Here is a 27,407-nt window from a genome sequence, read left to right on the forward strand (position 1 = left end):
GTACGAGTCTTCTGATGTTGCTACTTTCTTGTAGACAACCGTGTCATCTGCAAATAGCCTCACGGAGCTACCGATGTTGTCAACTAAGTCATTTATGTATATTGTAAACAATAAAGGTCCTATCACGCTTCCCTGCGGTACTCCCGAAATTACCTCTACATCTGCAGATTTTGAACCGTTAAGAATGACATGTTGTGTTCTTTCTTCTAGGAAATCCTGAATCCAATCACAAACCTGGTCCGATATTCCGTAAGCTCGTATTTTTTTCACTAAACGTAAGTGCGGAACCGTATCAAATGCCTTCCTGAAGTCCAGGAATACGGCATCAATCTGCTCGCCAGTGTCTACGGCACTGTGAATTTCTTGGGCAAATAGGGCGAGCTGAGTTTCACATGATCTCTGTTTGCGGAATCCATGTTGGTTATGATGAAGGAGATTTGTATTATGTAAGAACGTCATAATACGAGAACACAAAACATGTTCCATTATTCTACAACAGATTGACGTAAGCGAAATAGGCCTATAATTATTCGCATCTGATTTATGACCCTTCTTGAAAATGGGAACGACCTGCGCTTTCTTCCAGTCGCTAGGTACTTTACGTTCTTCCAGCGATCTACGATAAATTGCTGATAGAAAGGGGGCAAGTTCTTTAGCATAATCACTGTAGAATCTTAAGGGTATCTCGTCTGGTCCGGATGCTTTTCCGCTACTAAGTGATAGCAGTTGTTTTTCAATTCCGATATCGTTTATTTCAATATTTTCCATTTTGGCGTCCGTGCGACGGCTGAAGTCAGGGACCGTGTTACGATTTTCCGCAGTGAAACAGTTTCGGAACACTGAATTCAGTATTTCTGCCTTTCTTCGGTCGTCCTCTGTTTCGGTGCCATCGTGGTCAACGAGTGACTGAATAGGGGATTTAGATCAGCTTACCGATTTTACATATGACCAAAACTTTTTAGGGTTCTTGTTTAGATTGTTTGCCAATGTTTTATGTTCGAATTCGTTGAATGCTTCTCTCATTGCTCTCTTTACGCTCTTTTGCGCTTCGTTCAGCTTTTCCTTATCAGCTATGATTCGACTACTCTTAAACCTATGATGAAGCTTTCTTTGTTTCCGTAGTACCTTTCGTACATGATTGTTATACCACGGTGGATCTTTCCCCTCGCTTTGGACCTTAGTCGGTACGAACTTATCTAAGGCGTACTGGACGATGTTTCTGAATTTTTTCCATTTTTGTTCCACATCCTCTTCCTCAGAAATGAACGTTTGATGGTGGTCACTCAGATATTCTGCGATTTGTGCCCTATCACTCTTGTTAAGCAAATATATTTTCCTTCCCTTCTTGGCATTTCTTATTACACTTGTAGTCATTGATGCAACCACTGACTTATGATCACTGATACCCTCTTCTACATTCACGGAGTCGAAAAGTTCCGGTCTATTTGTTGCTATGAGGTCTAAAACGTTAGCTTCACGAGTTGGTTCTCTAACTATCTGCTCGAAGTAATTCTCGGACAAGGCAGTCAGGATAATGTCACAAGAGTCTCTGTCCCTGGCTCCAGTTCTGATTGTGTGACTATCCCATTCTATACCTGGTAGATTGAAGTCTCCCCCTATTACAATAGTATGATCACGAAACTTCTTCACGACGTTTTGCAGGTTCTCTCTGAGGCGCTCAACTACTACGGTTGCTGATGCAGGTGGTCTATAGAAGCATCCGACTATCATATCTGACCCACCTTTGATACTTAACTTAACCCAGATTATTTCACATTCGCATTCGCTAATAACTTCACTGGATATTATTGAATTCTTTACTGCTATAAATACTCCTCCACCATTGGCGTTTATCCTATCCTTGCGGTATATATTCCATTCTGTGTCTAGGATTTCGTTACTGTTCACTTCCGGTTTTAACCAACTTTCCGTTCCTAATACTATATGCGCACTATTTCCTTCAATAAGAGATACTAATTCAGGAACCTTGCCCTGGATACTCCTGCAGTTTACCAATATTACGTTAACTTTTCCTGTTTTTGGTCTCTGAGGACGGACGTTCTTTATCAACGATGATAATGTCCTCTCTGGTAAGCCGTCAGGTATTTTATCGTTTCGCCCAAGGGGGGGTCCCTCTAACCTAAAAAACCCCCGTGTGCACGCCACACGTACTCTGCTACCCTAGTAGCTGCTTCCGGTGTGTAGTGCACGCCTGACCTGTCTAGGGGAGCCCTACAGTTCTCCACCCAATAACGGAGGTCGATGAATTTGCAACCATTATAGTCGCAGAGTCGTCTGAGCCTCTGGTTTAGACCCTCCACACGGCTCCAAACCAGAGGACCGCGATCGACTCTGGGCACTATGCTGCAGATATTAAGCTCAGCTTGCACTCCGCGTGCGATGCTGGTTGTCTTCACCAAATCAGCCAGCCGCCGGAAGGAACCAAGGATGGCCTCAGAACCCAAGCGGCAGGCGTCATTCGTTCCGACATGTGCTACTATCTGCAGCCGGTCACACCCAGTGCGTTCAATAGCTGCCGGAAGGGCCTCCTCCACATTACGGACGAGACCCCCCGGCAAGCACACCGAGTGCACACTGGCATTCTTCCCCGACCTACCCGCTATTTTCCTGAGGGGCTCCATAACCCGCCTAACGTTGGAGCTCCCTATAACTAATAGGCCCCCCCCCTCTGTGACTGTCGGGACCTTGCCGGAGAATCGGCCACTGGCCCAACAGGCGAGGCATCCTGTGGTGGCTCGGAAACGATGTCATCACCACTAGGAAGCACCCCGTACCTGTTGGAAAGGGGTAAGGCAGCTGCCACGTGGCCAGATCCCACCTTTGCCTTTCGGCCAGGCACGCGCGAGCCCACCACTGTCCGCCATTCACCCTGGAGTGATGGCTGACCGGTAAGATGCTCACTGCCGGAAGACGCAGCGACATCAGGGGTTCCATGTGATTCCAAGGCCACCGAAGTAGGCATAGGTCTCACCACAGTTGCCCCAACGCCACTACGAGCCGACGCCTGCGCCTCGAGCTCGATGAGCCTAACAGACAAAGCCTCCACCTGCCCCCGAAGAGTGGCCAATTCTCCTTGCGTCCGCTCACAACAACCACAGTCCCTACACATGACTATGTTTACCCTACTCTATACGGTGACAAATTCCCAAGATAATCTTCTGATGAGCTACTCTGATAATCAAGAAACACTCACTGAAGTACGAGACGCGAAAACTACGCTAGGTTTTCCCAGAAAAACTATTTAAAAGCTAAGCGCAGCAAATAAGTACAAAAACGCTTTATACAAACAGTACTCGCTGCTGCTGGTGCTCTCGCTCTGGCTGTCACAAGACAACTGCTGATTCAAGTGACTAGTGGCTAACGGCCGCGAAATAAACAAAAGACGGTTTTAGGGCGCTTTCTGTTCTAAACGATCAAGAAAACACTAAGAAATCTAACACGAAAACTACGTAAAGTTTTATCAAGAACTGTTAGTTACTATGCAGAGCAGATAAACACAAATAGAATCCCTTCCTTAGTGGATGGTCGTAAACAAAATGCAAAATAAACGCTTTATACAAACAGTACTCGCTGCTGCTGGTGCTCTCGCTCTGGCTGTCACAAGACAACCGCACGCGAGCTATGTGCCGGACATCCATCATGTTGGAAGTACATCGCCATTCTGTCATGCAGTGAAACATTTTGTAGTAACATCGGTTGAACATTACGTAGGAAATCAGCATACATTGCACCATTTAGATTGCCATCGATAAAATGGGGGCCAATTATCCTTCCTTCCATAATGCCGCACCATACATTACCCCGCCAAGGTAGCTGATGTTCCACTTGTCGCAGCCATCGTGGATTTTCCGTTACCCAATAGTGCATATCATGTCGGTTTACGTAACCGCTGTTGGTGAATGACGCTTCGTTGCTAAATAGAACGCGTGCAACAAATCTGCCATCGTCCCGTAATTTCTCTTGTGCTCAATGGCAGAACTGTACACGACGTTCAAAGTCGTCACCATGCAATTCCTGGTGGATAGAAATATGGTACGGGTGCAATCGATGTTGATGTAGCATTCTCAACAAAGTCCAATGTCCGTAAATATTGTAAAGCTCGACTTTTTATCTTTTATTCTTGGGGTTATTCCTTGTAAGGCCTATTATGTCAATATTCGTTCCAAGAAAAGAAAATTAGCCTTAATGGAGGCGGATCGGACGTTACTGCTTTTGCATCTTCTTTCTTTAGAGCCGGCATTGATTGCAGTAATCGATAATTTATTAATTCATAAACACAGGTATTTTTGGCATTGTGTGTTTTACGTATGGTTTACATAAAATACAGTTTCATGTACTCATACGAGTGGAAATCAGCAGGCTTGCAGCATTCCCATTCTTTTCGTTAGAGCAAGACAAGAACCCATCTCACAAAGGGTGACAAAAGAGGCTCGTAAAACTTCACTTTTTATTTTTCAGTCTAGATTCTCTGACAATTTCAACGATAATAATGAGTTTGTTATATGGAATTGCATTTGTGTTTCCCTAATAAACTTGTACTTCTTTTTACGATTTTGTAGAATGGCTCTTTCTGCATTTATAAAATTTTTATCGTATCGTAAGTAACATCACAGCTAACAATGCCATCAACAGACACTAAGTGCCTACCATTGCGAAAGCTTTTAAACAACGTTGGAAAAGATGTTACTCGTCTAGACTGAGGAACAAACACACACTTTATGTCATCTTTGACGGTGCAGTGGTAATGCAATTTGAAAGGTAAAAAGTTGAACAATAAATAAATATAAAGAGAGCAAACCAGAAAATACATTAACACCAAACACGAAAAACGGTGCCTATACATAACAGTTTACATTAAATAAACAAACACAACAAAATAAGTAATTGTCAAGATTACTTCAAGAGGTATTACACACGGAGAGAGATTGATATATGAAGTACGTTAGAATTTTTAATTCTTTCTTTTATTTGGTTTCCGCATCGATTTCCATGTTTAATGTCTCTTAAAGTATTCTTGTGAAGTAGCAGTTTTATTTTATTTTATTGATTTTTTTATTTAATGTGAACTGTTATAAAGGCACTGTTTTTTGAGTTTAGTGTTAACGTTTTCCCTGGTTTGCTCCTTTTATGTTTATTTATTGTTAAACTTTTTACCTCTTTAATTGCATTACCTCCGCACTGCCACAGATGGCATGTACTATGTATTTGTGGGTCAGTCCAGACGAGTACCATCCTTCCCAGTGTCGTTTACAAAAATTGTAACTTGTTTGATGACAATAGATATTTAAAGTGTGATGACATTGTAAACCGAAAACCGGTTAACCTGAACAAATTAATCCTGTAGAACATGCGCAATTTGGTACTTTTCATTTATTGTTGTTTATCCACCTACAAGGAAATTGCCAAATTTGTGGTAAGGACAATGGGACCAAACTGCTGAGGTCATCGGTGCCTAGGCTTACGCACTACTTAATCTAAATTTAACGAACCTACGCTAAGGACAACACAGACCCATGACGAGGGAGGACTCGAAACTCCGACGGGGGGAGCAGCGTGAACCGTGACAGGTTGTGCTAACAAGCTAAGGAACAATCAGTTATCATGTTTGCCTGTTCATTTCGCTCTTTTGCTGTTTATGCTTAATCTTTAGGCACTATCGTCTATCAGAGTGACCATTCGACTTGAAATACACTAATTCAGATATTTTGGTCCGCAGCTCGTGGTGTTGCGGTCGCGTTCTCGCTTCTCGAGCACGGGGTCCCGGGTTAGATTCCCGGCGGGGTCAGGGATTTTCACCCGCCTCGAGATGACTGGGTGTTTGTGTTGTCCTCATCATTTCATCATCATTTATGGCATTCTTGCCACTGGTGTGCTTTATGTATAACCAGAATCTCTTTGGAGTTTCTGCCAGATTTCGAGACAGAATTTCGTTGTGGAAATTATTAAAAGCATCTCGCATTGAAGTAGGTGCCATATCTCGAACTTCTATAAAACTTCGCCAATCTTGGGGATTTTGCGTTCTTTTAAATTTGGCATGCTGTTTTCGTTGCTTCTGCAACAACGATCTGACCCGTTCTGTGTACCATGGAGGATCAGTACCATCACTTATTAATTTATGTGGTATGCATCTCTCAATTGCTGTCGATACCATCTCTTTGGAAACATTCCAAAACTTTTCTACACTTAAATGATCAGATCGGAAGGAATGATGACTGTCTCTTAAAAAGGTATTAACAGCATTTGAATGGTTGTAGGTGTTACGGTATTCAGCCTAGCAGCAACTGCCTTGTGGTCGCTAATCCCTGTGTTCGTCTCAATACTCACTTGTAAAGTCATCAGATGATCAAAACGACTTGCAAAATGATTTAGATAAGATATCTGTACGGTGCGAAAAGTGGTAGTTGACCCTGAATAAGGAAAAGTGTGAAGTTCTTCACATGAGTACTCCGTCTTCAGGCCGCGAGTGGCCTACCGGGACCATGCGACGGCCGTGTCATACTCAGGGGATGATGCGAATAAAAGGGGCGTGTGGTCAGCACACCGCTCTCCCGGTCGTTATGATGATATTCTTGACCGAAGCCGCTACTATTCGGTCGAGTAGCTCCTCAATTGGCATCACGAGGCTGAGTGCACCCCGAAAAATGGCAACAGTGCATGGCGGCCTGCATGGTCACCCATCCAAGTGCTGACCACGCCCGACAGCGCTTAACTTCGATGATATCACGGGAACCGGTGTATCCACTGCGGCAAGGCCGTTGCCTGTTCACATGAATACTAAAAGAAATCAGCTAAATTTCGATTACGCGATAAGTCACACAAATCTGAAGGCTGTAAATTCAACTAAATACTTAGAGGTTAATATTTATAAATAACCTAAATCGGAACGATCACATAGATAATATTGTGGGTAGAGCAAACCAAAGACTGCGATTCATTGGAAGAACACTTAGAAGGTGCAACAGGTCGACTAAAGAGACTGCTTACACCACGCTTGTCCGCCCTATTTTGGAGTACTGCTGTGCGGTGTGCGATCCGCATCAGGTGGGACTGACGGATGACATCGAAAAAGTGCAAAGAAGGCCAGCTCGTTTTGTATTATCACGAAATAGGGGTGACAGTGTCACAGACATGATACGTGAATTGTAGTGGCAATCATTAAAACAAAGGCGTTTTTCGTTGCGACGGGATCTTCTCATGAAATTTCAATCACCAGTTTTCTCCTCCAATTGCGAAAATATTCTGTTAGCACCCACCTACATAGGGGGAAATGATCATCACGATAAAATAAGAGAAATCAGGGCTCGCACAGGAAAATTTATGTGCTCGTTTGAACCCTCTGCCAGGCACTTTATTGTGAATATCAGAGTAAACAAGAAGATGTAGAAAGTGGCGAGTTTGGACTGAGCAAGGGTTGGGAATTTGTACGGGCGCTGATAACCGCCCCACAAACCAAACATAATCATCGGATATTTTACTGTTATGACTGATTACAGTGACGTATCACCGCGGTATAACCTGGGAAGACAATTGTTAAGTCCCCACATTGCATTCGACGAGTCCTATGTTACGACACAGTTTTGGGTGCCCTTCTCTGCCATCGTCGGGTAGGGCGCGGGCTGCTTATCTTTCCGCGACCAGCTCTCCGCGTCTGGAGCAGCGACGGCGACAGTTGTCCCAGATGTCAGCCGGCGTAAGAAGCGAGCGAAGCAAACAAGCAGCGGGGACAATCGCAACTGGATCGCAGCGCGGCGCGGCGCGGCGCGGCGAGGTGGCCGGCTGTCTCCTCTGGGAAATCTGGCGCTGCCACGGGCCGCACTGTCTGAACCCGATCCGCCGCCGCCGCCGACGCTGCTACAGTAGCGGGCCGGCCTGCAACACTCAATCTCCGCCCGCGGTAATCAGTTGGCGCCGGGCCCCAGGGACGCCGGAGCCGCGTCGGCGCTCCAACACCTGCAACCGCTGTGCACTGCGCTGCTGGGGGCAGGGGGGTGGGCGGCGGTTGAATAACGCTACTGTGCGGCTGAACTGGGGCTCTGACCGCCATTATGGGTCGTTCTCGTTCTCCTCCTCTCCCCCCAGCAATCATGGCAGTGGTTCATACAGCAGAACTACACAGCTGGATATTAAAATTCTCTCACCGGGAAAAATAGGGAGTGATGAAACTTTAGTCATTGTGTGTGTGCAGTATAGCACGAAGAACACACGAGTAAATTTATAGGTGGTTTTGGGCTGTACAGGGTGCGAAATCTAGTACACAGAGCTGCCAGTTCCGGCAACAGCGAAGGCTCTAACCCAATTGAGCATCGAATCTGAGTATGGGTGACAGATACGTGTACGTCATTCCATGATTCTTGGACTGCAAGATGGCGGTAATTAATTATAGAGTTCCTCAACAATCTGTGACCACATGTCAGTAGGTGAGAGATTCGGAGAAGGCGTTGACCACAGCAACATTCCAACACCATCTGTCTCGATGTAGGTAATGACAGCAATGCAACATGCGTTACTGCGTTATCTTGCTGAAAGGTAATCTCACGAAGACCTCAAAAAATGGTTCAAATGGTTCTGAGCACTATGGGGCTTAACATCTGAGGTCATCAGTCGCCTAGACTTAGAACTACTTAAACCTAACTGACCTAAAGACATCACACACATCCATGCCCGAGACAGGATTCGAACCTGCGACCGTAGCAGCAGCGCGGTTCCGCACTGAAGCGCCTAGAACTTTTCCTCGGCATGACGGCATTTACCAGCAGGACAGTGCAACATACCACACAACACGCAGTGTACGTGCGTGGTTCGAAGAGCACGAGGATGAGTTTACTGTACTTCTCTGGCTTCCAGACTCCCAGAATTTAAAATCAATCGAGATTCTAAGGACCACCGCGTTCGCGCTGTTCACGCCACGGATCCTCAGCCGATAAACCAAGCACAGCTGGCCGTAGTACCGGAGTCTGCACGGTTTCACATCTGTACAGGATGGCAGCCAGTCACGGAATATTTTAGGGAATTGGTTTAAAAAAATTTATTTCAAAGTCCCAGTGGAATCTTTATAAGTTTTCTCCCAGAGTAATTCACGCCGTGTCTACGTGACACAAGTCGCTTGCCTTTCAAAACCGAGGCAGTTCTGTCCAATGAAAGCTGCTGACTGGAGACGCCCTGAGCCCTCTGATGAAACTGCTAGCGAATTCACGCCATTGGTTTTAGCCAATAGCGTGCACGGGATACCGATAACGTGTGTGGACGCTGGAGTGTTCCGCGGTGCGGAACACAGTTGCCTCTCTCCCTCGTAATCCAGACCTCGAGCAGAACAGACGTCTTTTTGGAAGGCAGAGCCTCCGCCTCTGCTTTTCACGACCGGCCACCAACGTAAGTTAACATGAACCGCTTCCCCTTCCGTTGCCCATTTTAGTTAATTGTTCGACATCCTAGACTGGCCTAAACCTGCTAACTTCCGACCCTAGGCTGGCTCTGAGCACTTTGGACTTAACTACTGAGGTCATCAGTCCCCTAGAACTTAGAACTACTTAAACCTAACTAACCTAAGGACATCACACACATCCATGCCCGAGGCAGGATTCGAACCTGCGACCGTAGCGGTCACGCGGTTGCAAACTGAAGCGCTTAGAACCGCACGGCCACACCGGCCGGCTCCGACCCTAGGCGCGCCCTTTGTACTCCGTATATTGAAATATATCCTCTTTATTGTACTTAATTTCCTGTTTTGTCATTTAACGGTAGTCCTGCATGCCCACTATCAAATCCTGACCGTTCGACCTCCTGCACACTGCCGCCACGAGGCATATTTAACAACCTTCTTCTCCAGGTTCTTTAACAACCTGTTCAATTCACGCGTCTATCACTTTCGTTTCTTGCAGATCATATAGATTTCGAGTCATGTTTATGAAGAATAAATTCACAGATATCACATGGTAGTAAATGGAAATGAGCGTATGGCGTCATTGGCCGGGAGGCTCCATACGGGGCAGGTCCGGCAGCCTTGGTGCAGGTATTTTTAAATTCGACACCACATTGGGCGACCTGCGCGCCGGATGGGGATGAAATGATGATGAAGACAACACAACACCCAGGCCCTGAGCGGAGAAAATCCCCGACCCAGCTGGGAATCGAATCTGGGCCTCTTACGACGGCAGTCCGTCACGCTGACCATTCAGCTATCGGGGCGGACATGACATGGTAGTGAAAATTAGTATTCCTTTGTGATCAGTGCTCAATCGTGTTCCCAAGTAAATGAAAATATCCAGTTGTAACTATCATATATATGAGCACCTGTGGCATCCACTTTTTTTCTCTCTCGCTCTCTCTGTCTCTCATAGGAAGAATTGTTTCATTGGACAGGGCTACTATAAATGATACATTCGGTTGCGAAGCTCTGTATTTTCCAATGTATTACATGTACATATATGACTGATGCAAGAACAGAACTGTATGCTCACCAAGCTTGTAGTTTGCATTCTAGAAATGTTCTATGACCTTACGTAGCAACATGCTGCCAGTGGTCATCACGGCAGCGTTGATGCCTTCTCTGGACTATTCTCTCTTCCTGGCAGTGTTCTTAATGTAGTCTATCCACTAAGGAAAATATCACAAGGCGTTAGGACACGCGAGGTCAGCCACGCGGAATTTCCTCGTTTAGACAGCGACGAACATCGGTGCTCCAGAGAGGGGGTGCCCCCTCTTGTGGGAAGATGAAATTCTGAGAATCAGCAGTCAGTCGTGGAAACAGCTACAACTACAACGTATCATGGTAAGAAGTATTGTCAGTCTCATCACAGAGGAAAAACGGTCCATACAGCTTCGTCTGTGACACTGGACAGAAAACATTAACCTTTCGGAGAATTTCGTTGATGAGCCACAATTTCGTGAGGATATTCATGCCACACACTCTCGTCTTGTAGCGATTATCGTTCCGGCGAAATGTTCATCTTCGTGTGTTTCCTGCATTGTGAGGCAAAACTGAAGGCGCCGGCAATATTCTTCCGGTTTAAATTGCTGCGCGAGCTGCAGACCGTACAGTTTGTAACGTAAGCGCCGCTGCAAAAACTTCCACACAGTTTGCTGCGACATTTCAAGTTCGAGACTGTTTATTTTTTTTTGAACTGCATACGAAACTTTCCCTCTCCCTTTCCGTGGTTACATCTGCCACACTTGATGGATCGGTACATTTCTCGTTCAAATGGTTCAAATGGCTCTGAGCACTATGGGACTTAACATCTGAGGTCATCAGTCCCCAAGAACTCAGAACTACTTAAAACCTATCTAACCTAAGGACATCACACACATACATGCCCGAGGCAGGATTCGAACCTGCGACCGTAGAAGCCGCGCAGTTCCGTACTAAAGCGCCTAGAACAACTCGGCCATCGCGGCCGGCACGAAGACCTCAAAGGTGGGGAAAAGGCACTGGTCTTAATAGTCAGGAATGTAATGGTTGCTGTCTAAATTATCTGCTGTGTGAACAGTGTGATCATGTGTCTCAATACACCATACAATCACATTAGATGCTGAGCTCCTACGACAGTTAAGAATACAATCTGAAAAAGCTTTCCTCGGATCCTCCACAGATGAATACATCCTTCATAATTCTTAACATGTACTCGAGATCCGTCCGAAAAGACAACACGCTACCAACCCTGTTTGTAGTATTTTCGCCGGCTGGTGTGGCCAAGCGGTTCTAGGCGCTTCAGTCTGGAACCGCGCGACCGCTATGGTCGCAGGTTCGAATCCTGCCTCGGGCATGGATGTGTGTGACTTCCTTAGGCTAGTTAGGTTTAAGTAGTTCTAAGTTCTAGTGGATTGATGACCTCAGATGTTAAGTCTCATAGTGCTCAGAGCTATTTGAATCATTTTTTGTAGTATTTTCGTTGGACGCACCATTGTCTGCCATCTATCTTTGCTGCCACACCAAGGAAAGCCATAGAACTGGTCTGTGTGCTGTCACATTACGTAGCGCTCCTGACGTTGTTGCTCTGCTCGTGTGCATACTTATCTTGCTGCAGAAAGTCACATTTCCTGACTGAAGATAATCCAACAGAGATGAGCAAACAGTGGTGCTAGCCGCACAGCCACTGAGATCCTGAGGCGTTAAGGGGAGTTGGAACGCCCTATCCCGGCAACGTTAAATTTAGTGACTTGGCTTCCCTGAATTTCAGGAATCACTGTAGCCATTGACATGAAACTTTTGCAGGACATTAAAATGTATGTTCTGAGTCTACTGGATTACAATAATTGCATTTTAGCCACTGCTTTCGGAAATACAATTTTTTAATTACACAGTTAAAATTTTGTATACTTTTTTGTACGTTATGCTAAATAATTTTAATTATACAGAATATTATGTTCTTCTTTTAGTTCGGTAGACTCAGGATATGTGCGTTATTACTCCCTGAAAATTTGAATACTCTACTCGAAGTGGTTTCTGAGATTAAGGGAAAAATGCAAAAGAAAATGTAAATTTTCAGGAACCGCTTCTAAAGTTTCAAAAGTCTGTAATTCACTTAATATATGCTTAACATTTTATTTTTAGTAACTCAGAAGCACCCTGCACCATACTGTATATCATACTCTTGATCTTTTCCCAAGTTTTTTCTTCTTTTCCTCTTTCTGGACTCTTTAGGGGCCAACTGTCCTGCATACTCTGCTTTATCAATGCGAACCTTGTCCATCCGTTCAAGTTCTCTGATGCAGTTTGCTTCAGGATTAATTCCCATACGCTCTGGTACTTTCACCCTACCAGTGTTGCCATCATTAAAAGCAATAACAGCATCACTGACCCGCCCCCCCCACTTTAGTGTCTTCAATCCAACAAAAATATTCTTTGGTAAGCGAGTACATGTCAGATTATTGAACGAATCAATGGGATTTTGAGTCTGACCATGCAGACACTTCGTCAGTAACTCAGGATTTCCCAGGTCTCTGTACATAGGTTTTATGATATCCATCACTGCTGCTGGGATGGAATGTTTATGGCTGTATGAACTGTTTGAGTACTGGGCATTGTGGTAATTGCACCATGAATCAGGTCCAGGAGGGCAAAGGTGGTGTACAGGCTTTTAATCAGTTGACAGTCGGTGGAAGAAGTTGTCTGCTTCATTTTCAACAAGTCCTCAGTATTATTTCTTATGGCCATCCCATAATACACTTGTAGTTCATCAATCATTTTGTCTGTCAGCCTGCCTCTTATGGTTTTACCACCAGAAAGTTTCTTGTCTCTCAAACTTTGTTTCAACTTCCTCAACCTGGTGCCCATCCTCTTCTGGACATGACCAACACTGTTAACATCTAACACAGCAATTCACAGCCTTCTATATAAAAAATTACCGATTTCATTAGACCATGAAGTAATCCATGAAAAATTTTAGCATTTTCAACCTGTGTGGATTGTATTTAAAAAATAAAATAAAATAGTTCCCATGTGAGTTTATAAGTGATATATATATATATTTATATATATATATAATTTTATTTGGAAAATTGCAGATTTTACAATGAGATAAAAATCTGAAAATGTGAAAAAAAATTCCGTTCTAACTCCCCATGAATGTGGCCCTCCTGTTGCATGACAATCACGAGATCCCAATCAACGTGAGCAACAGTATCGGGAAATGATGAATCGCAGTGTTGACAGTCCGGTATCCTGCTGCTGTCCGATTCCGACAGGTGTTGCTAGACGTTTCTTCTTCTGATCACAAGAAGCATACAGTCAACATTTTTGGTATAGGCTGCCTACACCAAAAATTAACTATAGAAGAAAACTATCACATCCAAAAATCAATAGCCCAAGGAAAGAAAGTACTCAATGAATACACATCACTGTGTAACAAAACCCTCTTTGTCTCTCTCTCTGTCTCTCTCTCTCTCTCTATCTATCTCTGTCTCTGCTCCAGTACTAAACACACACACGCAAACCCACACAAACCATACACCAATGACGCCAAATAGATTTCAAACTCGTGCGCCTCACCCAGACAAACACGCTACGAAACAAATACCACACGCCGGCCGAAGTGGCCCTGCGGTTAAAGGCGCTGCAGTCTGGAACCGCAAGACCGCCACGGTCGCAGGTTCGAATCCTGCCGCGGGCATGGATGTTTGTGATGTCCTTAGGTTAGTTAGGTTTAACTAGTTCTAAGTTCTAGGGGACTAATGACCTCAGCAGTTGAGTCCCATAGTGCTCAGAGCCATTTGAACCAAATACCACACAGTCACAACAACATGTAATGGCAGCGAAAACTCCACCTATTTTTCGAGGAATCGAAAAAGTGCAGTGCCAAGCGACCATAGGTCACGAAGTAAGCTTATTTACTTCGCCAACAACACATGAGAACGCACCATAACTTCAAACCTGTAAGTTACACACAAAAACGTGATACAGACTCATTTCCATTCGTAAATGCAGAACAAACAGGAAAAAAATTACGTTTTGCTCTTTGCAGATGACAAGTTGTATATTGTGTAGCAGAATAGCTACCAAAATAAATGGACAATAATATCATGTAAGAATGCATACATCCACTTTTCGCCAATTAAGCTATAAATGGAACTTTGATATTACGTCATAAAAACACAAATTTTAATATGTGACTACAATTTTACTGTTAAAAATAAAAATTAAACCCACTGAAGATAGCACAAATGCGCTGCAACATGTATGGGTGAAACAAAACAGCAAAAAAAGGCGTCTTGCGTAAGGCGGAACTTCTCATCCCATTTTCGCAGCAAGCACGGACACAACAAGAACTGCACCACAAGATGAATATAATCGATGTTTTAACCAAAGAAATACAGTTAATTAATATTTCATAGACAAAAGCATTTTTATTTTCATTTTATCGTTCCGAATATTCATGAAAAACAGTGGGGTTAATTATAATACTGAATGTGAATTTTCTTAACTTATAAATGAATAGAACTATGAAGTATGTCAGAAATTCAAAAATTATTATATTTATCACAATTTTACATTACTATTGTGACTCAACAGTATACATTTATTCACAGTTACAGTGAATTATACAGTTTGTGGTTTCAATCTCTGTGGGTCATGATTTAAATTATAGTGTATCAGATTCTACGGTACTTTACGAAAAAATAGTTGTGTTGAACAGTTTCATTACAAAAAACTACCAAGAAATTTTTTGGCAGCAATGTGTGAACAAAATTCTGAGAGCAGCATAATGGAACTGCCCTAGGTTGTTTTCAATAACTGAAAAATGAATGACAAGTAACTTTATAATAGCAAAATGTGTCTAACATGTCTAGGCTTTGTTGTGATTAAGTATTATTATGAATACGACCACATAAAATAAACATATGTTCGTAAATGAAATAGGAATAGGAAAATGATCAGTTAACCAATTAAAGTCTATAGGATACAGATACTTCAAATAATGAACTTTTTCACACAAACTGTTCAATTTGTAATGTTCTTTGTCTGTTTCATTTTACATTTATATAATTTATTAGTGGTTCTAACACCATATAAGAACACATGGTCATTGGGGACGTGAAAAAAAAAAATGTTGCTTTAGAAAAGAAGGTAGAAACATCAGCATATCCTGTCTTCTCTTCACTTATATATTTCCATGATCTTAGTAGCGGATAGTTCTACTATCTGTAGTGTATCAGTCCTTTTTCACATCTGTGATTGGGAGAGCATCTTTTACATGAGTGTAATCTTTCTGCATCTTGGCTTACTAGAGTATCTTCTACTTGAGCATAATGTCAACTACAAAAAAACCTTGGACTGACTTAATGTCTGGGTGAAATAGACTAATACGAGCTGCTTCTGACAAAGATATACCTGCGAAAAGAACTGGTCAGCGTCAAAACTGTAATGAAGACAAATATTTATAAAATCTTTAAAATATGTTTCAAAAAATTAAATAATTATAGTATTACGTAAATGAATACGAAGAAACTATTAAAACTATAGATTGAAAAATTAGTGCTGTTATGATCATATTAAACAATCATACTTTAGGTTATCTTGTTGCAAAAATTACTTTCTCAGAATGCTATTTCATCCTCTTCCAAATAACATTAACAATAATTTTTTTCTTATGGTCAGACTTGTATTAACTCTTTGGTGTTATCAAATGGTCAGTAACATCATGCCACTACAACTCTCTTCTCATTCAATTCTTCTATTACTTCCGTCATTTCTGGTGATCTTCTAAGATTGTGGGTCAGATTGTTGACCAGATGTGTGCATAGTGACCCTGTTGATTTGCTATGATCAATCATTGACCTCCAAAATCTTCAGTAACGAAATCATTAACTATGAAATTATGCAAGAATCACAATTAATTCAGTTTATTACATTGAAATGCATGATAAATCATTTGACAATATATTTATTATGTTGAACTAATATCTTGAATTTAATAATTAGGTATAAGTATAAAACAATTATATTTGTGAAGTCGTTGAGTGATTGTCGTGATGTTGATACAAAGGCAGATACTGCTGGAGAAGGTTATACATTGACGTTTGTGGCCAAAGTTGAAAACATATTGATCATAAAATCTGGAAGCAAGAATTCCAGATGAAGCCTAAAATTACTGAAACACAGTAAAAATGGTTTGACTGTCGTGACAGTTCACTTCACTTTCACGACTAGATCTGACCATGTTAATCTCCAGGTGGAAGATGCAGTGACTGCAAAATCAGTCATTGACTGCAACTGAGACTAAGCTCAACTCAGCCAGAAAATTGCTCGTAGAGGCACCTGGCTGCTCAGCTGACGAGGTGTGGGGAAATGTCTGCTGGAGATGTCTGATGGAAAAGAGTCCTAGTGGTGAAACGATTCTGCACTGTACGCTTCCTAAAATGAAGACTTGTTTTATCATATGCTTCGTTCGTCACATCATTTAGATTTGCTCAACTATGGATTTTCCAAGTGCCGTCCATTAAAAAGCTACTTTTAAAGAAGCTGGTCCCCTTCCCTGAGTCATGTTTCAGGTAGTTAACCTGTAGTATCCCCTAACACTTGGCGTTGAGAAACTGTGACCTGCTCTTATGTACGGCCAATGAATGTGACCTCGCCAGCACTGTCGCATTTCTCTCTCTAACTTATAAGTCATTTATGTTAGCCAGTCCAGGCTGTTCTTACATTGTGTTAAAGATTTGGGTTTCACGGTGACTATGCTTGGCGGCTTCCCATGCCTTCAAACGAAGCCTAAATCCTGAGTCCTCGCTCCACTTTCCGATGTTACCTGTTGTGGGCAGTGTATTTCGAAGAAGCTCTGTTTTCTATGTTCCCCACACAGTAATGTTCATCTTCGCCTCACCAGAAACAGCACTTCTCCTCCTTCCATATTCAGGTTGGTAAGAAGAGACGCTATCGATGGCCCTACACTACCGGATATTATATCTGCTTTGTGACTTTCTGGCGAACTGTGCCCAGGGCAGCTCCTTCAAGCAAAGACTGACTGGTCAAGTGGCACTGACCTCCAACGCTCCCAGCGAGTCTTTCCACGGATTTCCCGAGGGGCACTCTCCCCTGCTGACAAACATGACGAGCTGCATGCTTGTGAAGTTGCAGCTCAGCTCAGTGTGCCTTCAAAGAGGCCTCTTATTTGGTGAAACCATGCGATTGAATATGAAAATGTTACCTACATTAATCAAGTATTGACTATCACAGGTACTTATACATCTGTAATTTATCAATTCGGACTAATGATTCTGATTTTATTGGTCGTTTTAATATTGGTTTTAGATCAGATACGGTTCAGTTTTCAAGAAAAACGGTCGTGTAACATCACCTCTTCCTATCGTTTTTAAATTTATGCAGATGCAGCTGTGCTCAGAACTTGTTTAAGTGTAAGTGTATCAAAGAAATTTGACCTACATGGCAGTGGGATTATATGCTTATTTGAGGCACTGTGAGGGATTTGGATTTTGCCAAGGGTAGACATCAGTACTTCATTCTATTATATACTAACCTAATGATGCATCACTTACTCACTCTCTTTTACGTTGTGGGCATAAATTAATTTATTCATCGATCATTACGGGTTTATTTAATATACCAGCTACGAACTCATTTACTCTGATTTAAAACTGACATTAAGTTAGTCAGATACATATTCACACTCAATGACTTTAATTACGTTTTCTGATCCTTCATATTGTGCCTGCAGAAAGACTGTCCCGGCAGGCGGGCGGCAATCTCAGGCACATGTCTCGGCTGTAGAACTGGCTGACCAAGTTTCATACGCCCTATGTGTGTCTGGTGGTGGCTCGTCCATCGTGCCTTGTACTTGTTTCAGCCCTCTCGTGCCATCTGCAATTGGCATCACTCTCATGTGTCCTTCCAACACGTGGCTGGTGTGGCATGGAATAATGAAAAAACATATATCAATAATACAATTCACATAAATGCAATTACATTCTGTTATTAATATTTCCTTTTTTAACTACTCTTATTAGTACTATGTCTTATTAAAACATTGTCCATTACTGTTAGTTCCAGTGGAGTTACACACTCGCAAATCAATATCCTAACGAATGGATTCATTCTCTTTAGTGCTTAATCTTTACATATTTGATTCGTAGCGACTTTCACTTTTTTATTAGTTCTAAAATCAGTGCAGTGAACATCCTTACAGTTACTTTGCTTCGTAAGATTTCATTCTCTCACAGAAAGTTCCAAAGCATTGTCTTTGTAAAATTCCTTTGGTTGGAAGTTCAAGTGAAGTTTTCCTCAGTCGTTAGCTTCCATTGTGGTTATTCATTTACTGCATACACTAAAAATTATCCCAGACAGGTTTACCAATACTCAGTAGTCATCTCTTAATTATTCATGCATCTGCCGTTCATTATGTCACCAAAGACTACTGTGATCACTCTGGGTGCTTTACCAGTTTTAATTTTCCCTTGCATTCTGATCTTTAGATCTGTGACTTTTTCTCCTATGAAGTTAAATCTTCCATGTATCCATCTTCATTTCATCTCAAAAGTTCGTTCATTACTCATACTGTGGTGATTGCAAATCTGGAACAAAATCCCAAGCACGCTTAGACTCTCCACTCACGTATAAAATTGACGCTATGACAATTCACTTTACTTTGTTTGTCTCTTACTTCAGTGGTTCCTTACCTTACTATTTCTCTTTCTTCTTACCGTTTTCCACTTTTACCATGGTCTATTTTCTGCCTCAGTTTTAGCATAGATCCAAAAATATAACGCATTTCTTCCTTCAACGTAGGTAGTATTTAATTTAATCATTTTTATCTTCTCTCCTACTTTCGCTTTCATCATGGTTATTCTCAAAAGTTCAGCTAGCTGTCCTCTCAGCAGTACACGGATATACACAAACTTATCACATCTCACTCTCATCAGCTCGCAGAATAGTCATATAAATCAGCCTATTGTATTCTCATTAATCATCCGCATATTCCAGTATTCCCTCACGCTTCCTAACCCTAACAGTGCAACGTTCCTTCACTGCCAGTCTGCCAGTAACTCATCATGAAGCTCCATGGCTTCTTGCACAGTGCTCCATCGCACATGGCGAACCTATACAAAATATAAATAAACCTCAAAAAATACTCACGTCTTTATCAGGGCAACTACAGCCAACGAGCTACCTAGTGCTTCTCTTCGCAGTATCTCCTACACCCTCTTCCTGATTCCAGCCGATGACAATTGAACGTGTTCCATGTGAAAACTGTCTCTTATGACCTCATAACTCTTATAATTGCCCTTTGGATCTCATCATTTAATTATTGCTGACTCTTCGTGGTACTGATCACCTCTTTCTGTTAAACTTCTCAAAACATTATACATTGAATTTCTACGACTGCTGCTCATTGACTGAACTGTCTGAACTTCTCAGGTTCTTTCCATCTGATAGCTTGGTTGGCCTCGTACCGATTCTTCTGCGTTTCACTAACGTTTCCTTATTTCCCAACATGTAATGTGCTTCTCATGGCTCGTATGACAAAAATAATGCGTAGATAAGGTTACGTAACAAAGAACACGAAGAATTTGTTCCCGGGCACAAAATATAGAGACATAGATATACAGTATACAGAAAACATAAATTATGGTCGTGATATTATACTATTTATGTAACCCTAGTTAACCCTAATAAAAATTACCTCTGACCTTCTCATTAAAATATTTTCAAGTCTGACGTTTCTGCGACACTAAATATTTCCCGTCACTTTTTAAATGCAAATCTTAAAATCTCGTCTCCACATCGTCTCTTTGTAAACTCAATTTTTTTGCATTGTTCATTTTGAAACATTAACACGTCAGCTTGTCTGTCCTTAATCATAACCTAACGCATATTTATTGTACAGTTCTCGGCGCACAGCCCTATCACTGTATTTAGCCATCTTTCATCCGACCAGTGTGATGATCTTTCTCATATGATTTGATGGATCATTTCGCCACAAATACGTGAACGAACACATTGTAAGTCCGCGCTTCTTGATGTATTTAGATTAGATTAATACTAGTTCCATGGATCATGAATACGATATTTCGTAATGATGTGGAACGAGTCAAATTTTCCAATACATGACATAATTAAGTTAATTTAACAACATACTTAAGTTAATATAACAACTTTTTATTTTTTGTGTGTTTTTTTATTTTTTTATTTTTTTTCTTTATTTATATCTAAAAATTCGTCTATGGAGTAGAAGGAGTTGTCATTCAGAAATTCTTTTAATTTCTTCTTAAATACTTGTTGGTCATCTGCCAGACTTTTGATATTATTTGGTGAGTGACCAAAGACTTTAGTGGCAGTATAATTCACCCCTTTCTGTGCCAAAGTTAAATTTAATCTTGAATAGTGAAGATCATCCTTTCTCCTAGTATTGTAGTTATGCACACTGCTGTTACTTTTGAATTGGGTTTGGTTGTTAATAACAAATTTCGTAAGAGAGTATATATACTGAGAAGCTACTGTGAATATCCCTAGATCCTTAAATAAATGTCTGCAGGATGATCTTGGGTGGACTCCAGCTATTATTCTGATTACACGCTTTTGTGCAATAAATACTTTATACCTCAGTGATGAATTACCCCAAAATATGATACCATATGAAAGCAATGCGTGAAAATAGGCGTAGTAAGCTAATTTACTAAGATGTTTATCACCAAAATTTGCAAAGGCCCTTATTGCACAAGTAGCTGAACTCAAACGTTTCAGCAGATCATCAATGTGTTTCTTCCAATTTAATCTCTCATCAATGGACACACCTAAAAATTTGGAATATTCTACCTCAGCTATATGCTTCTGATTAAGGTCTATATTTATTAATGGTGTCATACCATTCACTGTACGGAACTGTATGTACTGTGTCTTATCAAAATTCAGTGAGAGTCCGTTTACAAGGAACCACTTAGTAATTTTCTGAAAGACAGTATTGACAATTTCATCAGTTAATTCTTGTTTGTCAGGTGTGATTACTATACTTGTATCATCAGCAAATAGAACTAACTTTGCCTCTTCATGAATATAGAATGTCAAGTCATTAATATACACTCCTGGAAATTGAAATAAGAACACCGTGAATTCATTGTCCCAGGAAGGGGAAACTTTATTGACACATTCCTGGGGTCAGATACATCACATGATCACACTGACAGAACCACAGGCACATAGACACAGGCAACAGAGCATGCACAATGTCGGCACTAGTACAGTGTATATCCACCTTTCGCAGCAATGCAGGCCGCTATTCTCCCGTGGAGACGATCGTAGAGATGCTGGATGTAGTCCTGTGGAACGGCTTGCCATGCCATTTCCACCTGGCGCCTCAGTTGGACCAGCGTTCGTGCTGGACGTGCAGACCGCGTGAGACGACGCTTCATCCAGTCCCAAACATGCTCAATGGGGGACAGATTCGGAGATCTTGCTGGCCAGGGTAGTTGACTTATACCTTCTAGAGCACGTTGGGTGGCACGGGATACATGCGGACGTGCATTGTCCTGTTGGAACAGCAAGTTCCCTTGCCGGTCTAGGAATGGTAGAACGATGGGCTCGATGACGGTTTGGATGTACCGTGCACTATTCAGTGTCCCCTCGACGATCACCAGTGGTGTACAGCCAGTGTAGGAGATCGCTCCCCACACCATGATGCCGGGTGTTGGCCCTGTGTGCCTCGGTCGTATGCAGTCCTGATTGTGGCGCTCACCTGCACGGCGCCAAACACGCATACGACCATCATTGGCACCAAGGCAGAAGCGACTCTCATCGCTGAAGACGACACGTCTCCCTTCGTCCCTCCATTCACGCCTGTCGCGACACCACTGGAGGCGGGCTGCACGATGTTGGGGCGTGAGCGGAAGACGGCCTAACGGTGTGCGGGACCGTAGCCCAGCTTCATGGAGACGGTTGCGAATGGTCCTCGCCGATACCCCAGGAGCAACAGTGTCCCTAATTTGCTGGGAAGTGGCGGTGCGGTCCCCTACGGCACTGCGTAGGATCCTACGGTCTTGGCGTGCATCCGTGCGTCGCTGCGGTCCGGTCCCAGATCGACGGGCACGTGCACCTTCCGCCGACCACTGGCGACAACATCGATGTGCTGTGGAGACCTCACGCCCCACGTGTTGAGCAATTCGGCGGTACGTCCACCCGGCCTCCCGCATGCCCACTATATGCCCTCGCTCAAAGTCCGTCAACTGCACATACGGTTCACGTCCACGCTGTCGCGGCATGCTACCAGTGTTAAAGACTGCGATGGAGCTCCGTATGCCACGGCAAACTGGCTGACACTGACGGCGGCGGTGCACAAATGCTGCGCAGCTAGCGCCATTCGACGGCCAACACCGCGGTTCCTGGTGTGTCCGCTGTGCCGTGCGTGTGATCATTGCTTGTACAGCCCTCTCGCAGTGTCCGGAGCAAGTATGGTGGGTCTGACACACTGGTGTCAATGTGTTCTTTTTTCCATTTCCAGGAGTGTATTAAGAACAACAATAGACCCAAGACTGACCCTTGTGGAACCCCATTCTTGATAGTTCCCCAGTTTGAGGAATGAGCTGATCTTTGCATATTATGAGAATTGCTTATTTCAACTTTCTGCACTTGGCCAGTTAGGTACAAATTGAACCATTTGTGCACTGTCCCACTCATGCCACAATATTTGAGCTTGTCTAGCAGAATTTCATTATTTACACAATCAAAATCCTTTGAGAGATCACAAAAAATCCCAATGGGTGGTGTTCGGTTATTCAGATGATTTAAAATTTGATTAGTGAAAGCATATATGGCATTTTCTGTTGAAAAACCTTTCAGGAAACCAAACTGACATTTTGTTAGTACTTCATTTTTACAGATATGTGAAGCTACTCTTGAATACATTACTTTCTCAAAGATTTTGGATAAAGCTGTTAGAAGGGAGATTGGATGGTAATTGTTGACATCAGATCTATCCCCCTTTTTATGCAAAGGTATAACAATAGCATATTTCAGTCTATCAGGGAAAATGCCCTGTTCCATAGAGCTATTACACAGGTGGCTGTGAATCTTACTTATCTGTTGAGAACAAGCTTTTAGTGTTTTGCTGGAAATGCCATCAATTCCATGTGAGTTTTTTCTTTTAAGCAAGTTTATTATTTTCCTAATTTCAGAGGGAGAATGGGTGAGATTTCAATTGTATCAAATTGCATAGGTATGGCCTCTTCGATTAACAGCCTAGCATCTTCTAATGAACACCTAGATCCTACTATATCCACAACATTTAGAAAATGATTATTAAAAATATTTTCAACTTCTGACTTTTTGTTCGTAAAGTTTTCATTCAATTTGATGGTAATACTGTCTTCCTGTGCTCTTGGTTGACCTGTTTCCTTTTACTAATATTCCAAATTGTTTTAATTTTATTATCAGAGTTGCTGATTTCAGACATGATACACATACTTCTGGATTTTTTAATAACTTAATTAAAATTGATATACAAATATACTTGCTGATGTAACTTATTAAAAAAGGGGTTTTACTCTACTATATTGGAATGAAATTAGGTTAGTTATGTTTGTGTTACAGAGGACGTTACTTACACCACATGACACAAACTGAGGCTGCTGTACTTGTTGTAAACAGCAACCTCAATTTCCTTCTTCCTATAGAGCAGTAAAGTCATATGGTGACATGTACTGCTGCCAGTTTGATGGAGTCTAATTCACTCAAATGGTATGTTGATTAGAATGGATCATTGCTACTGGATAACTTGGTATTTTACGAAATGTCTTATGTAAATCAATTGATTCTGTAATTCTCTTGTATTTTAGTACTGAACAAGTCTATTTATAGCTGAAATATGGGTATGCAAGAACACCAAATTCCAGATTTTTTGTTGTATTTATAAACCTATATAGTCACTGTACAATAAGGAAATTTTTACATGTGTGGCAGGGTATGTGGATGGCTTGCCCTTGGTGACTGATTGTCTATCGGAGATAGATGTGGATTTAGCAGAAGAATGTAGCTCATGGATATAAATACCTTGTATTGTTGGTTATTTGGAATCAATGCGTCTTCATGGACACAGGTACCGATCTCTGTAACCTCGATGAGTGTGGCAAATGTGCTGCCAAGACATGTCCTGGCGCATTGTCCTCACACCGCAGGTAGCGTGTACTGAGTGCCCAGCGATGCTACATCGTACCATGTGGAGGTCTCCTGCAAGCGAGCCCATAGTAGGCCTAACCACGTTGTCTGCTGTTGTCCAAGAGACGGCGTCCCATCTTTCAATTCCCGGAACATGGGAAGGCGGCTGCATCCCAGGGAATAGACTCGCGGTGGCGATAGAGCCAAGGTTGTGAGGAGTGTGGGATGTTAGGCAGCAGTCGAGGGTTCGATGCCGGTGACAGTGTGTCGTAGATACGCAGTTGTCTTTATGGCAGCTTCCGATACTTAGTGGGCGTGATAACACAGCCCAGCTGTCGGATAACGACTTGCTGTCAGCATGGGGTGTAAATACTGCTGTCAGGAGGCTGATCACGCAGAAGAAGTAGCGCTGCCACTTTAATCCGTCACGCGGAAGCTTCTTGAAGAGTGGTCAGTATCTGACGACTTGGTCATTGCCCTGTGAAGGCATCTGGGAGCGCGGTGGCCACCCTTGATGTTGGAGAGAGCTGAGTCGAATGGGTCACTGAAACAGGCGATAAGTACCTGGAACATGGCGCTGCGGCTATGGGTGCCGCTTCGTTTGCCACACATAGCTCACACTTTTATTAATTCGAAAATTACGTGGAAGAAGTTGTGAAAACATTACTTTTGAAGATTCAAATCGAAACAAATCTCAATTTATAGTGTTATCACTAGAGCAAAATAAAAAAAAAATATTTTAATTATATGACTAGAAAGAAATATCTGATGAGATGTAGACCAATCTGTTCCACGAAAGCCGACTTTCTGTCGACACTTCAGGAGATGCCCAGCTTCGTTACCGCTCATTCTTAATCATCCTTCAGGCCTCCTTCTGAAAGAATCACGAACTCGACAAAACACACACGACTGTCCTCGGTCGAATTTGGTCTCCAGACATACGCTTCTGTAGCGTGTGCATGATGTCGTTGGGTGTGGAAGACACCGGTACATTTAAATGTCTCCATAACCAGAAATATAAGGAATAACGTCACCTGCACAGGGAGACCGTACAAATGAAACTCTTTGACCAATCGATCGATCATTCAACGTTTGTGTTCGATGTTATCGTACGCTATGTAGCATGCACACTGGTAGTGAGCCGTGTCCGATGTGTTACTAAGGGTAATGTTCGAGAATAGCGCGCTTTATTTGTCTCTCAGAAGTTGGTGTAAACAGCATTCATCAATTTCTCCGGTATGAGCTTATGAATTTGTCACCCACATTTCCCGTCCACACGAAAACGAAGCTGATGCCTTACTTCCAAGACCACTCGAAAATGTGCAGCAACTACCACCGATGCATAATTTATCACAAAAGTGCAAGGCTTCAGCAGCCGCAGTGCTTCGCACGCTTGTTTCAGGAACATCCTTTACTCGTCAAAACACTCGCTCCTCCATATTAGGCGTGCGAAGCCTGCGAGGTCTACGGCAACCCCTAGTCAATTTGGGAGTGATTCCACGTCTGCAAGTCGATGGAACGTTTTCCAAATGGGACGCGGTGTTGAGGATATCATTCGACGTACGTGACACGAACCTATAGATTATCGCTGTTGGCCAAGCCATATCAGAATATCACGTCTGTTTCCTACGTGAACTAACAGTGTCCCATTTAATTGTGTACTCTGTCTAAATTCTACAGAATCACTGTTCTTGTTAGGATGTCAGTACATCGTCATCGGCATACGTATACAATAGCTAATATAGCAGACAGAATCGAGTTCAGAGGACCGAGTTTCTCTTCTTGGAGGTACCCAATTCGAATCTTGACGGTAGAAATAAATAAAATGCATTGTTTTTGCCTGGTGAGGGAAAACGAGATGGTTTTATGATCGGGAGAATTGTTTCGAGTGTTCTGGGCTACATTCCAAATCTCCCGGCAGGGGCTCATGAAGTGAAGTCCGACATTGCTAATGGTTTTCTTGCGAAAGAGTTGTCTATGTGCTGGCACCGGGTATTACCATCTCCATTACTGCTGATTCACAACAGCGCAGACGTAACACTATACTAAACTACACAGGTCCCTAATAACACACCGCTAATACAACATTTAAATCAATTAAAGTAATTAAACCACTAGAAGCCTGCATAAGGAATTATCTCAAGGATCACTTCACAAAAGATCATTTTCAGTACCAAAGATATGATTGGTAAGGCTTAATGAATATAGAAATCATTTCCATAAATTCAGACCAATTATGACTATAACAGCCCACACATGAAAGAAAACACCTGTTCACAGAGAAGTCGCACATGGAAACAGAGCAGAAAGTAAACGGTGTGGAGTGTTGACTTGTTCCAGCACAGCTTGTGTACGACGTGATCGCTCAGCACAAGATCAAATAAACTTGATCACTAAATTCACTTACAGAGTAATCTCAATAACAGGGACGGGATGGAACAGTTCACACGAACGAAGAGTTCCATCCTCAAACTGAAGCGTGTTAAATCTTAAAACGTCGCAAACTTGTAATACCGTCCCACAAAAAGAAACTTTCTCGCAGCAACCCAGAGATAAACAAAATACTGCTAATCATTCATCATTTAATAAGTCTCTTCATAAATGCAGTGGCAAAATGTACAAAATACTGAAAACAGCTTTGAGAAGGGGGAAACGGGGACTTTGCAGCATTAAAACTCTGGCTTCACACAGTGATGTGTCAAGATAATGAGATAAAGGAAAGAGATTGAAGACAGGGCAAGTTCGTTACAAATTAATGAGTCAACCATCTGCTGACCATAAAGAATGTCAGCTATAT

Source organism: Schistocerca americana, chromosome 1, assembly GCF_021461395.2.
Source record: "Schistocerca americana isolate TAMUIC-IGC-003095 chromosome 1, iqSchAmer2.1, whole genome shotgun sequence".
NCBI classification, from domain to species: domain Eukaryota; kingdom Metazoa; phylum Arthropoda; class Insecta; order Orthoptera; family Acrididae; genus Schistocerca; species Schistocerca americana.